This window comes from Canis aureus, chromosome 1 (assembly GCF_053574225.1).
Source record: "Canis aureus isolate CA01 chromosome 1, VMU_Caureus_v.1.0, whole genome shotgun sequence".
Lineage (NCBI taxonomy): Eukaryota > Metazoa > Chordata > Mammalia > Carnivora > Canidae > Canis > Canis aureus.
Genome location: NC_135611.1, coordinates 115,681,810 through 115,696,113, shown reverse-complemented (window position 1 = coordinate 115,696,113; position 14,304 = coordinate 115,681,810). Strand labels below are relative to the sequence as shown.

General features: G+C 42.4%; 1 long non-coding RNA gene across 1 annotated transcript; it reads left to right on the top strand.

Moving 5' to 3' along the window:
- The first annotated feature begins 4,843 nt into the window (after window positions 1-4,843).
- Window positions 4,844-14,084, top strand: LOC144286734 (uncharacterized). The gene is made up of 3 exons (XR_013354653.1): window positions 4,844-5,705; window positions 12,748-12,845; window positions 14,036-14,084. It is a non-coding gene; the product is annotated as an uncharacterized LOC144286734 (long non-coding RNA).
- Window positions 14,085-14,304: the final 220 nt, after the last annotated feature.

Sequence of the window (14,304 nt, the reverse complement as noted above, 5' to 3'; positions counted from 1 at the left end):
TTTGGGTCCCTATCTCACACCATATACAAAAGTTAGCCCCAGAGTACCTAAAGGTAAGAGCTAAAAACTCTAAAACCTTTTAGAAAAAAAGACATAGGTATAAGTCTGACCTTGTAGTAAACAGTGGTTTCATAGAGATGACATTTAAACCACAAATAACCAAAGGAAAAAACAAATTGGACTTCATCAAAAAATGTGTACATCAGGGCAGCCCCGGTAGCTTAGCGGTTTAGCACCGCCTGCAGCCCAGGGCGTGATCCTGGAGACCTGGGATGGAGTCCCATGTTGGGCTCCCCGCATGGAGCCTGCTTCTCCCTCTGCCTGTGTCTCTGCCTCTCTCTCTCTCTCTCTCTGTGTGTGTGTCTCCATGAATAAATGAAGAATATCTTTTTTAAAAAATGTGTACATCAAAGGACACTATCAAAAAAGTACAAAGACAGGTGGCTGCTTCCTCCCAGGTGTAGAAATGAGTGTGACCTCAAGACAGACAGGCTTCTGAAGCCAGCAGGCTATGTATGTCTTCTTACATATGGTGAAAGGGACACCCTTTGAGACCCCTGACCAAGGAAAGGCTTGGCTATTGACACACGGGAACACATGGACTACAGGCTTCAATTTATCTCTTTCTGCAAATTCCTCAGCATCTCTCCTGTTGTACTCTGCCTCCTGGCCAGCTTCTACACCAAGTATGATGTTGCTCATTTCCTCATCAACACAGCCTCATTGTTCAGTGTAATGCTGGCTAAGATTCCATGGGGTTCATCTCTTTGGCATCAACAAATACTGAGAGATGGGGCTGGGGATGACACTGGACCTAAGGGCCATCCTTTCCTTCTCCATACTGTCTTTTGTATCTTGAAAGCCTGAGAATTATACAACCTTTCCCAAATTCCCAGGAAGTGAAGAGATTGGAAAATGGGGCTCCTAGACCTAGTCCTGCTAAGAGCAGATTTCTTTGAATCAGGAAATGTGGGAAAGATAACAGCCAAATAAATCACTCTCCTCCACAGCAGGAAGCTATGTTTAGGCAGTTTGTTTGGTGATTAACTTTTTCTAGTTCTTCCACCTCTACTACCTCCCAGTTCTGTTTTGCTATATATTTTCCTAGTAATAAAAAATTAAAAGACAACCTAAAAATTGGAGAAAATATTTGCAAATCATCTGTTTGGTAAGGATACAGTATCTAGAATATGTAAAGAACTGTTACAACTGAACAATAAAAAGACAAAAAAACCTCAATTAAAAATAGGCTAATAATCTGAAAAAACATTTCTCCAAGAGAACATATACAAATGGCCAATACCTACATGAGAAGATGCTCAACAACATTAGTCATCAGGGTAATGCAATCAAAACTATAATGAGATACTTCTCCCTCTGCCTATGCCTCTGCCTTTCTCTATCTGTGCCTCTCATGAATAAATAAATAAAATCTTTAAAAAATGTTTATATATTCAAATGGACTAAAGAAGAGTAGGAGCCAGTATGGAGGAGCAAAGATCAGTTTGATTTTGGATTTGTTGAAGTGGTTATGAAATATCTGATGACAACTAAATATGTGGGTCTGAAGATCAGGGAAAAGGTGTGGGTTGGAAACAAATATATGAAAATGACCAACCTACAGGAACAGCTGAAGCCAGGTATCTGGAACAGTAAGCCCACATGGGGGTATGCAGCATGAGGAGACTTGATAACCAGATAATTAAGGGGGCACACATGGAGAAAGAACAATGAGAGAGAGAGAGAGAGAGAGAGAGAAAGAGAGAGAGAGAGGATCTTCCAGAAACTACAGGAGGAGAGTTTCATGAAGGTAGATCATCTGTAACAGAGAGGTCAAGAAAGACAGTGGATTTGGCAAATGATACTGGTGTCCATGAGAACAGTATCCGCAGAGTGGTTATTCCTGAAGTCAGACTGGAAGAAGCTGAGAAAATGAAAATAAGAACTTTTTCAAAAGTTTGGAGATGAAGGGAAGAGAGGGAGAGGAGGAGAAAGCAAGAGAGAGAGGGAGAGAGGTAGAAGAGTATATAGGGAAGATCTTTTTTAACTCTAGATTTTTCATGAAGTTCAATAGACAAGATTACTCTGTCAAATAGCTACAAACTTCCTAAAAGTTTATTCTGAATTTCTGCACTTACCTGGCTGAGGACCTAGGCAAAGAGCTCCCAAGCTGGCCCCAGAGTGCTCTGGAGGACCACCCTGGGGACTCCTATCCCTAGCTGAACAATTCCAAGCATTTTTCTTGATCTAACAATAGTTACTACCTCACTTCAATTTCCACCGCAAGTTTAAACCCTCCAGAATCCTGTATAGAGTTCTCAAGGACGTGCATGGGAAGACCAAAAGACTGGCCCCTGGAGAAAAGATTTTTTTTAATGAGATAATTAAACATATTTAAATGTCAGGAGGAAGAAACGATTAAGGAGAGAAAATACAGAAAAGAGAGAAAAGGCTGCTACATCAAGCTAATGTGAAGAGAAATGAGGGTTAGACACCACAATCTCAAAGACTCTTAAACTTCCTCTGGAAATTTAAGAGTAGGAGCTCTGATTGGAAATGGAAAATGCCTGACACTTCTGCCTAAATCCTGGGCTAGCACTCCATTCCACCAGGTTTGCAGAGAGACATTTCACTTTAATCAGTCTTGGCCTCAGAAAGGAATGCTCTTCTTTTTCCCTACTAAAGCCTTTAAAAAAATAAAGCAAAATAATAAAATTCAAAAGGCATTTTAATGAGGCGCCTGGGTGGCTCAGTGGTTGAATGTCTACCTTTGGCTCAGGGCGTGATCCCAGGGTCCTGGAATCGAGTTCTGCATGCAGCTCCTGCGGGAGCCTGCTTCTACCTCTGCCTATGTCTCTGCCTCTCTCTGTGTCTCTCATGAATGAATGGATGAATGAATGGATGAATGAATGAATGAATGAATGAATGATTTTTTAAAAAGGCATTATAACGAAAAAGTGCAATATAAATTCAGGGCGCTATTATTGTTTGAGAAGTGAAGGGGCATGCTGACATTGGGGGAGTAGAGGACAGGCAAAAAGAGAAACTTCAGGATCAAATAGACTTACATTTACAATCCTAGATGCAGCCACTCCGATGTTTCCTTTTGCCCTTTAGACTCCTCAGACTGAACAGTCTTATCTCACATACAGCCACATGTCTTAATGAGCTCAGTGGGACCACTGCCATTCCATATACATTCTCTAAATTGGGAAAACCTATTACTAACACCATACAACATCATAGACTTCCTGATTCTCTCTCCATTCCATCCTAGCTCACACAGTGTTACCTTCCACAGAAGACAACATGCCCCTTATTCTGGAAGAAACAGACTCTTGTCAGTTTTCCACAGAAAGAGTGTCACTGGCTCCAACATCATAATAGTTCAGTAATGGTTCAGACTCCCCTCAATACCCGCCCCATCATACACTCATGTCCAGTGATACAGCACCAACATTACGAAGAACCTGGAAATACGCACATGAATGTGCCAAGTGTGGGAGGCAGGGGGACCGCGGCTCTTCGTTATCCTAGAGCTGGGTCAATATCCTAGAGCGCCACTGGGGTGGAGAGGGCTTAAGAACTGACCTTGTAGGACAGAATGGCTTAGAGTGCTAGGCATTTCACCTATTACATCAGACGACTAGACACACTCCTGTGCGGGAGTGAGGGGGTGGAGGAGTGCCCGGTGGGAGGAGTTTGGCCTTTTTATATAAACACACATTGTTGCATGTTTGTGCCAGGAGCAGCTCTAGGGGCTGTTGCTGCATTATCTCCCATAAAGCCTTCAACCAGACTTACCAAATAAAATAATTAAATTTGAATTTGATTCCCAATTACATTTGAATTTCAGGTAAATAATATTTGGGATATACTTATGCTTAAAAAATGATCAGTTTTTTTAAGTGAAATTCAAACTTAACTGGACGTTCTGCATTTTTATTCACTGAGTGTAGCAGCGCTCCTTAAAAGAACTATTATAGCTTTCTCCCACCACACAGCCAGAACGTGGTAGGGCCGGGCCCACTCCAGCAGGTCCTTGGCTATAAAGCCAGTCACCAGCCATGCGGGCCTGTGTGCGTGAGGCCTTTATGACAGAGGCCCTGCATCAGCGGCCCGCATGCGCAGCTGGCTCTGTGTGCTTCTGAAGGGGTCCCCGGAACCCTGTACGAGGGCAGCGCCTGAGCCCCACCCCGCCTGGAGAAGCCACAAAGCAAAACTTATCATAAAACCAACAGTGGGGCAGCCCGGGTGGCTCAGCGGTTTAGCGCCGCCTTCGGCCCAGGGCGTGATCCTGAAGACCCGGGATCGAGTCCCATGTTGGGCTCCCTGCATGGAGCCTGCTTCTCCCTCTGCCTGTGTCTCTGCCTCTCTCTCTCTCTGTGACTCTCATGAATAAATAAATAAGATCTTTAAAATAAAATAAAACCAGTGGTACAAGCAGTCAGTACTCAAATATTTCTCCGGCTTCTTTCTGCACCCCTCCTCATTGAGGCAAACAGGTGGACGGGGGTGGACGCAGAAAGGCAAACCTGAGAGCCCTTCTCCCCTCTGCCTTCGGTGTAGACGCCCGAGGAAACCGATGTCTGAGTGGGTTGGTGGGGAGCAGAGACGCTGCCCGAGCGCAAGCAATCGCTCCCTTGTCCCGCGCCCGCCCAGCCCCCTGAGAAGGCCTCACCTCCGCCTTGCTGGGGCTGGGAAATACCATTACCAAATTTTGGCGGGAAAGAAAGCACGCGAGACCCACCCGCCAGGCGTGCGTGCGGGCACCTGGGTGGAGCTAGGGCGCGCGGCAACCGGAGGCGGGGGATCCAGATGCGCATGCGCGCGCTGGCGAGAAGGGCTGCGGTCCCGGAGGCCCCGGAGCGGGCGGGACCCCATTTCCCGCCCCGGAACCCGCAGGGCTCACCCCGCCTCCTCCCGGGAGCTCCACCCGCCGCCTGAGTCGCTCCCGCGCTCGTTGCCTTCTTTGGCTACAGGGTCGCCCCTCCCCTCCGGTTCTGAGATGGACCCGGACCCTCGGAGGGAGGGACTGGGAGAGCAGCGGGAAGAGGAGGCTCAGAGGGAGTAGTGCGGCATCTCTCTCCGGAACGACACTCAGAACGGCAGGTGGCTTCTACTCCAGTTTGGGCCACGTCCACGGTGCGGCGCTCCCTAGGCCATACTTTCTCCATCCATGCAGGGCACGGGAGAGCTGCCCACTGGATTTTGCAGGATGCAGCCACTGTCCTGCAAACTGGATCCCTCCCAAGTTCCATGAGTTTCACCTTTGCCTTCAACGACTGCCCCATTTCTAGAAAAACTCCTGGGATATATGATTGATATATCTTGCTTCCGGTTTCGTTTCCCTTGTTCTCTCCTGAACCCACCTAATCAGACTTTTTACACTCATCAGGTCAGCTGAAACTGCTCTTGTCAAAATTACGAATGATCTTCGTTTCGCTAAATCTAATGGTTGACTTTAAATTCTCACTCTACTTATTAGCAGCACTTGACACGATCATTACTTTCTGTGACATCCTACTGTCTTTTTAAAAAATATTTTATTTATTCATGAGAGATAGAGAGGCAGAGACACAGGCAGAGGGAGAAGCAGGCTCCACGCCGGGAGCCCGACGTGGGATGCAATTCCGGGAATCCAGGACCACACACTGGGCCAAAGGTGGCCCTAAACCGCTGAGCCACCCAGGCTGTCCAGTCTGGTAGGTTTTGTGTGTCTAGGAATTTGTCCAGTTCATCTAGGTTGTCCAGTTTGGGGTGTATAATTGTTCATACTGTCCTCTTATAATCCTTTATGTCTATTGTGTCTTTATTTGGCTTTGATATTAGAGTAATGCTGTCCTCATAAATGAGTTAGGAAGTATTCCCCTTCAGTTTTTTTGGAAAAGTTTGAGACAGGTTGGTATTGTTGTTTTTTTTTTTTTTTTAAGATTTTATTTATTTATTCATGAGAGACACAGAGAAAGAGAGAAAGAGGCAGAGACACAGGCAGAGGGAGAAGCAGGCTCCATACAGGGAGCCCAATGTGGGACTCGATCCTGGGTTTCCAGGATCACGCCCTGGGCCGAAGGCAGGCACTAAACCGCTGAGCCATCCGGGCTGCCCGGTATTGTTCTTTAAATGTTTGGCAGAGCATTTAGTAATTTAGTAATGTCCCCATTTTCATTTCTGATTTTAGTAATTTGAGCCTTCTTCTTTTTTGGGTGGGGAGAGGCTTGGACTCACAATCCTGAGATCAAGAGTTGGACACAACCTGCTGAGCCACCAAGTGCCCCTCTCCTTTTCCTTAGTCCACATAGCTAAAGGGTTGTCAATTTTGTTGATCTTCGAAGAAACAACTTTTGGTTTCATTAATTTTCTCTGTTTTTCAATTTTCTATTCCATTTATCTCTGATCTAATATTTTCTTCCTTCTGTTTTGAGTTCAATTTGTTCTTTTTTTTCTAGTTCTTTAAATTGTAAAGTTATGTTGGCTAAATAGCTTTCTTATTTTTTTAAAGATTTATTTTTATTTATTTATGAGAGAGCGGGGGAGGGGGGGCAGAGACGCAGGAGGAGGGAGAAGCAGGCTCCATGCCAGGAGCCTGACGTGGGACTCGATCCCGGGACTCCAGGATCGCTCCCTGGGCCAAAGGCAGGCGCCAAACCGCTAAGCCACCCAGGGATCCCAGCTTTCTTATTTTTTTATGTAAGAATTTACAATTATAAGTCTTCCCTTTAGTACCACTTTCACTGTATCTCATAAATTTTTGTTTTCCAGCTTAACTTCATTTCATTAACTAATTCATTTTCCCTTGTGGTTTCTTCTTTGATCCATTGGTTGTTTAAAAGTGTGTTGTTTTCCTTTTCTACTTTTGTGAATTTTCAGTTTTCCTTCTGATACTGATTTCTAACTTCATTCTATTGTGGTTGGAGAAGATACTCTGTATGACATCTATCTTTTAAAATCTATTGAGACAGGGTGCCTGGGTGGCTCAGTTGGTTAAGCATCTGCTTTTGGCTCAGGTCATGATCCCAGAGTCCTGGGATCAAGTCCTGCATCAGGCTTCCTGCTTCATGAGGAGCCTGCTTCTCCCTCTGCCTCTCTCTCTATTTCATGAATAAATAAAAATCTTAAAAAAAAAAATCTATTGAGACTTAACTAGTGGCCTAACATATGGTCTATCTTGGAAAATATTTCATTTTTCACTGCAGAAGAATGTGTGTGCTGTTGTTGGGGAGAGTGTTCTGTATATATCTGTTAGATTAGTTGGTCTATTGTGTTAAGTCCTCTGTTTCCTTACTTATCTATCTAGTGGTTTATCCATTATTGTGAGTGGGCTATTGAAGTCTCCAACATGTAGAATTATCTCTCCTTTCAGCTCTTTTTGCTTTATATATTTTAATGGGCTGTCATTAGGCATATAAATGTTTATAATTACTATATCTTTTTAGTATATTAAAGCTTTTATTAATATATATAATGTCCTTTATCACTTGTGTTTTTTATTTAAAGTATATTTTGTCTGATATTAATATAGACACCCTTGCTCTGATATTAATATAGCCCCCATTGATTACTATTTGCATGGAATAGAATATCTTTTCCCATCCTTTCCCTTTCAGTCTATTTGTGTGTTTGGATTTAAAGCAAGTTTCTTGTAGACAGCATATAGTTGGGTCATGTTTTTTTTAAATCTGCCAGTCTCTGTGTTTTGATTGGAGAGTTTAATCTATTTGCTACATTTAATTACTGATAAGGTTGGACTTGTCATTATTTTCTCTATGCCTTATTGCTCTTTTATCTCCTATTTCCTGCATTACTGTTTTGTGTTTAGTCAATTTTTTTGTACTGAAATGTTTAAATTCCTTTTTTCATTTCCTTTTGTATATATTATATAGCTATTTCCTTTGTGGTTTCTATGGGAATTGCATTTTACACTCCAAAGTTACAAACCTCTAATTTGAATTTATACCAGCTTAACTTCAAGACCATACAAAAACTCTGTTCCCATACAGCTCTGTCCCTACAGCATAGCATGGAGCCTAACACAGGGCTTGAACTCAACAACTGTGAGATCAAGACCTGAGCTGAGATCAAGAGTCTGATGCTTAACTGACTGAGCTACTACCCAGGAGCCCCTCCCTCACTTTTAAGGACACTTTTGCTTTTGTATCACTTTTGCTAGATACAGGATTCTTAGTTGACAGTTTTTCTTTTAGCACTGAATATAGCATCCTACTGCCTCACTGTCTCAAAAGTTCCTAATGAGAAATCTGCTGATAATCTTATCATTCAGGGCAGGGGTGGGGGCAGGAGTCTCTTGTATGTGACGATTTGCTTCTCTCTTGCTTTTAAGATTCTTTGTCTTTGTCATTTAAAAGTTTGATTACAGTGTGTCTTGGTGTAAGTCTCTTTGGATTCATTTTACTTGGAGTTCATTGAACTTCTTGAGCATTTATAATCATGTCTTTTATCAAATTTGGGAAGTTTTCAGCCATTATTTCTTCACATACTTTCTTTTTTTGAGAGTTAATTTCTCTTTATCTTCTCCAGCACTGCATTATGTTCGTCCACTTCATGGTGTCCCATAGGACCCATGAGTTCTGTTCACTTTTCTTCAATTCTATTTCTGTTCCTCAGACTCAATAATTGCCTTTGTCCTAACTTCAAGTTTGCTGATTCTTTCCTGCCTTCTCACATAGGCCATTTAATCTCTCTAGTAAATTTTTTTACATCAGCTATTATACTTTGCAGCCTTTCTTTTTAGTTTTCTCTTCATTGATATTTCCATTTGCTCATGTTATTTTACTTTCTTCACAGTATTGCTTAGCTCTTTGAGCTTTAAAGAAGTTACAATAAAGTTTTTGTCTAGTATAACTGCAATCAGATCTTTTGCAGGGATGGGTTCTGTTAATTGATTTTTTTTCCCTTTGAATGGTCCATACTTTTCTGTTCTTTGTAAGCCTTGTGTTTTTTTTGTTTTGTTTTGTTTTTGTTTTTTGTTTTTGCTGGACACTGAACATTTGAATCTAATAATATGACTATAAATGAAATTCTTCCCTTTCCCCTGGGTTTACTGGTTTTTGTTATTTATTTATTATAGTCATAGGCTGTCTCTGTGCTGAGGATGACCCTAAACCTAAGGTCTTTATTTTTTTTTAAAGATTTTATTTATTCATGAGATACAGAGAGAGAGAGAGAGAGAGAGAGGCAGAGACACAGGTGGAGGGAGAAGCAGGCTCCATGCCGGGAGCCCGATGTGGGACTTGATCCCGGGACTCCAGGATCATGCCCTGGGCTGAAGGCAGGCTCTAAACTGCTGAGCCCCCCAGGGATCTCCGGTCTTTATTTTTTTAAAGATTTTATTTATTTATGACAGACACAGAGAGACAGAGAGAGAGAGTGGCAGAGACACAGGCAGAGGGAGAAGCAGGCTCCATGCAGGGAGCCCAACGTGGGACTCGATCCCAGGTCTCCAGGATCACACCCCAGGCTGAAGGCGGCACCAAACCACTGAGCCACTGGGGCTGCCCTAAACCTAAGGTCTTTAAAGATCTTTTTGAGCCTCTTCCTGGCATGTATGGTCACTTTCTGATTTTCTCTGTATATGCAGTGGTTTTCAAATGCCTACCATTTAATGCCTGGCTCTCAAAGGGGGAAAAATAGAAAAGTGAAGAGGGGAAATAAACACCTCTGTCCCTTTAAACCCCCTGGAAGACCTTTCAATCAGAAGGGAAGGGCTTCCAACAATGGAGGAGGTACATTGTTGAAATGGCTGCCCACTTCTTTGTCTGCACCTCTGTGATCAGAAGCAGCAATCGGAGGTGAGAGCACAGATACCTGATATTTGAAGGGTAGGGTCCTTTTTGCCTGTCCTGGCTGCTGGAATTTGTGTGCAAGCTGCTCCAAGAACGCAGGCATAGAGCTGCCTGCCCCTGGGCTGGGGCTGCGGCTGGGGCCTGGGTAGCTGCTACTGTGCAAAGAGCTGAAATTGACCCAAATTAATTGCAGTTTAGCTTCCAAGTATTCTCTGGAAGTTGCAAACCTCAGTAGACTCCAGAGTTCCAACATAGTACTATCAGATAGATTCAGCCAGTGCAATTGTTTTCTACCTGGGGAAACAAGGATGTTTCCTTATGTTTGGCAAAATGGGGCAGATGGTATATGGGAGAGAATAACCCTTCTCTGAGTGTACTTTTTATGTACTATTGACTTTTGAAAGTATGCTAATATATATATTTGAGCAAAAATAAATTTATAAGAATTGGAAAGTGTGAAAATCCTATAACTAAAAGCAAACTGACAGAAATGAAACTAATTGTATTTCAAAATGAATAACATAACTAAATGAAAAAAGGAAAGAATGGAAGGGCGAACTAGTCCATGTATCTTACGTGCATAGTATTTGAAAAATACTCTGTCTTGGGCAGGATAGGGTGTGTATGAGAAAAGCATCACAAATTCTGAATTGTTTTTAATAGGTTTATTTATTGTAGTGGTGTGGGCAAAGCAATTCTGAAAAACTATTTTTTTAAGATTGATTTATTTTATTTTATTTTATTTTATTTTATTTTATTTTATTTTATTTTATTTTAAAGATTTTATTTATTTATTCATGAGAGACACACAGAGAGAGAGGCAGAGATATAGGCAGAGGGAGAACCAGGCTCTATGCAGGGAGCCCGACGTGGGACTCGATCCTGGGACTCCAGGATCCCGCCCTGAGCCAAAGGCAGACGCTCAACCACTGAGCCACTCAGGCGTCCCTAGATTGATTTATTTTAGAGAGAGAGTGTGTGTGAGCAGGAGAGAGGGAGAGGGAAAGTCTCAAGCAGACTCCATACTGATCAAGGAACCCAGTGTTGGCCTGGATCTCACAACTCTTGAGATCATGACGTAAGCTGAAACCAAGAGTCAGACAGCTAACCAACTGTGCCACCCAGGCACCCCTGAAACTATTTTAAATGCATCATAGATTTGAGGAAAAATGAATGTGTTTCTGGTGTTAGGAGTCAAGGTACTGACTATAGAAGAAAAGAAAGAAAAGACATAATAATACAAAATAGGGGCAGGCAACAATGACCCCTCTGGAGATGGATTGAAATTAAAGGTATTGATATAAACTCATGGTCTCTAAAATATGTACATGTAGATAAGCATATGTGGATACGCATATAGGTATATGTGTCCACATATATGTATTTATACATACACATATTTCCTAGCTTTGTCTGCTGAAGGGGCCACAGAGCAAGCAAAGTCACCCTAGTAGCAAATGAACACCCTTAGTGCCCAGATCTTGTTTCTTAGGGCCGCCATAATGAATTACTACAAACCAGGTGGCTTAAAACAAAAATTTATTCTCTCAGTTCAGGATGCCAGGTGTCCAAAGTGTCAGCCCATTTGGGTCCTTCTGGAGGCTCTCAGGGATAATCTGTTGGGGAACATCATCAAAAAGATGTGATGGCTGGGACAGCTGGGTGGCTTAGTGGTTGAGCATCTGCCTTTGGCTCAGGTTGTGATCCCGGTCACGGGATCAAGTCCCACATCAGGATCCCTGCGAGGAGCCTGTTTCTCCCTCTGTCTGTGTCTCTGCCTCTGTCTCTGTGTCTCTCATGAATAAATAAAATCTTAAAAAAAAAAAGATGTGATGGCTGATTGATCCATGAAATAGACCCAGGCACTCAGAGGTTCCTCACCCTCTCCTCTACCCTTGGAATGGAGAAGTTCTGCTTGCCTTTTTCAGCAGCTCCCAGAGGCTGCTCCAAGGACAAAGCCTAGAGATAATGTGGTGCTGAAAACACTGCATGGTATACATGACTGAGCTTGGTTAGGGCTTCTTTATAAACTTTTTAAGATTTGATAGGTGGGATCCATTCATCTTGCTGTGGCCAAAACAAATCTCATATAGAAGTTATTTCTTTCCATATTAAAATTGCCACCTACCAACCTGAAAGGCCTTACATCTTTCTTCTCTCTCTCCTTACCCTTGGTGTATAGGGACTAGTTTCAGATTATACCTGAGAAGCTCCCAAGAGGGTTGTGAACCAATGCTGTGAGATATAGTCCCTTGTTGGGTTGTGAATTGAGCCTATTTAAGATTCTCTCTCCCTCTCTTAAAACAAAACAAAACAAAACAAAAGAATGCCTAACTTTGATCTGTTCATGAAGAAACACCAGACAAACCCAAAACAAGAAATGTTCAACTAGGGGCACCTGGGTGGCTCAGTCGGTTAAGCAGCTGACTCTTGATTTCCACTTGGGTCGTGGTCTCACGGTTGTGGTATTGAGTCCTGCAGTGGACTCTGTGCTTAGCACAGAGTCTGTTTAGGATTCTCTCTCTCCCTTTCCCTCTGCCCCTCTCCCTGCTCACTCTAAAATAAATCAATCTTTTTTTAAAAAAGTGTGTGTGTGTATATTTTTTTAAAATGGCAATGTTGTAGTCAAAATCCTAGATACAGAAAGTAAAATGGTGGTTGCTGGAGACTGAGGAGATGGGGAATAGGAGTTAGTGTTTAATGAGTACAGAGTTTCAGTTGGGAAAGATGAGAAAGTTCTGGAGGGAGGATGGTGATGGTTGCACAAGAATGTGAATGTACGTAATGCCACAGAGGTGTACATTGAAAAGTAGTTAAAATAATAAATTTTATGTGTATTTTACCACAAGTATCAATATTATTAGAGGCAAATAAAGGCTATAGAAATGTTCCATATTAAGGACATTAAAGAGACATGACAACTAAATGCAAAATGTTACTGCAGACTGGAACAGGAAAGAAACTACAAAGGACCCTAAGTCAAGGGACAACATTGAAATTGGAAAATGGATGGCAGAGGGAGAGAATGAAAAAGCAAATGAGGTAAATGTTAATAGTTGAATCTAAATGAGGGTATACCTGTTTATTGCATTATTTTAATTTTGCAATTCTTTTGAACTTGAAATTATTTCCAAGTAAAAAGTGAAAAAAAAATCCAATGAGCTCATTCCTTTCATTCCATTCTCTCTTAAACCCACTCTATTCAGGCTGTCTATCCCACAACCCCACTAAAATACATTTGTCAAGATTACCAATTATGTCTAATTTACCAACTCCAATGGTCAATTCTTGGTCTTTCTCTTACTTGACCCATCACTAACATATGACACAGTTTATCACTTCCCTCTTCTTAAAATGTATTCTCTTGAATTTTGGACACCACTTTTTTGTGTTTCTTCTCTCACATTCCTGGTTGCTTCTCAATGTCCTTGACAGTTCCCTGTTATGTCTCCCTCTTCTTTTTTTTTAAGATTTTATTTATTTATTCATGACAGACACAGAGAGAGAGAGAGTGGCAGAGACACAGGCAGAGGGAGAAGCAGCCTCCATGCAGGGAGCCTGACGTGAGACTCGATCCTGGGTCTCCAGGATCACACCCCAGGCTGAAGGCAGCGCTAAACCGCTGGGCCACTGGGGCTGCCCGTGTCTCCCTTTTCTAAACATTGGAGTGCCCCGGGACTCAGTGCTCAGAGATAAGCCATCTAGGAGTTCTTTTGTGCTGTCAGGATCCATTTCACAATCTCAGTCTGATGTCTATAGTCAGTCACTTGAATTTGAGCATATAGTAATCTTCCAGGAAATGTAAGGTCCTCTTCCCTTTCAGGTCTTACCCAAGTTCAACTCCCTATTACCTATTTCCTGGTTCAGAGCAGTTGCTAGCTGTGCAAAATAGGGAAAATCTTTCACACTATCCTGAGCACATATTCTAGGAGAAAGATGTGGGGCTGGAAACCCTTTTTAAAATCCCAGAGAGGTCTGAAATGTAATTGTCCCATCAAAAATGAAAAATCTAGGGCCCAGGAAAGGGAGGGTACTTGTTATAGGTCATTCAACTGATTACTGGCAGTATTTGAGCTAAAGCCCAGGTTTCTTCAGTTCTTTCCTTACGTGGTGATTTAACATGTTTGTTTCAGGGACTGGAGAATCTGATGAAAGCTACAGACTCTTTCCAATGGCCAGAGAGTTGGGGGTGAGGGGGGCGACCTAGTACATTCTTTTCCATCTAATTTCAGGAGCTTTGGGGACCCTTGAGCACATCCAGACCTCAGATTTCAAACCTCTGCTCTATCAGAAAAACCCCAAACATGGAGAAATCTACAGGATAACTGATTGTCTTCAACAATCAATGGTATGAAAAACCGGGGAAGGGGTAGTATTAGTGTTTAAGATTAAAAGAGTCTTAGGAAGCATAATAGTCAAATTCAGTATGTAGACCTTGTTTGAATTCTGATTCAAACAAAGTATAAAAGGATGTTTTAGGGGACAACCAGGAAATTTACAT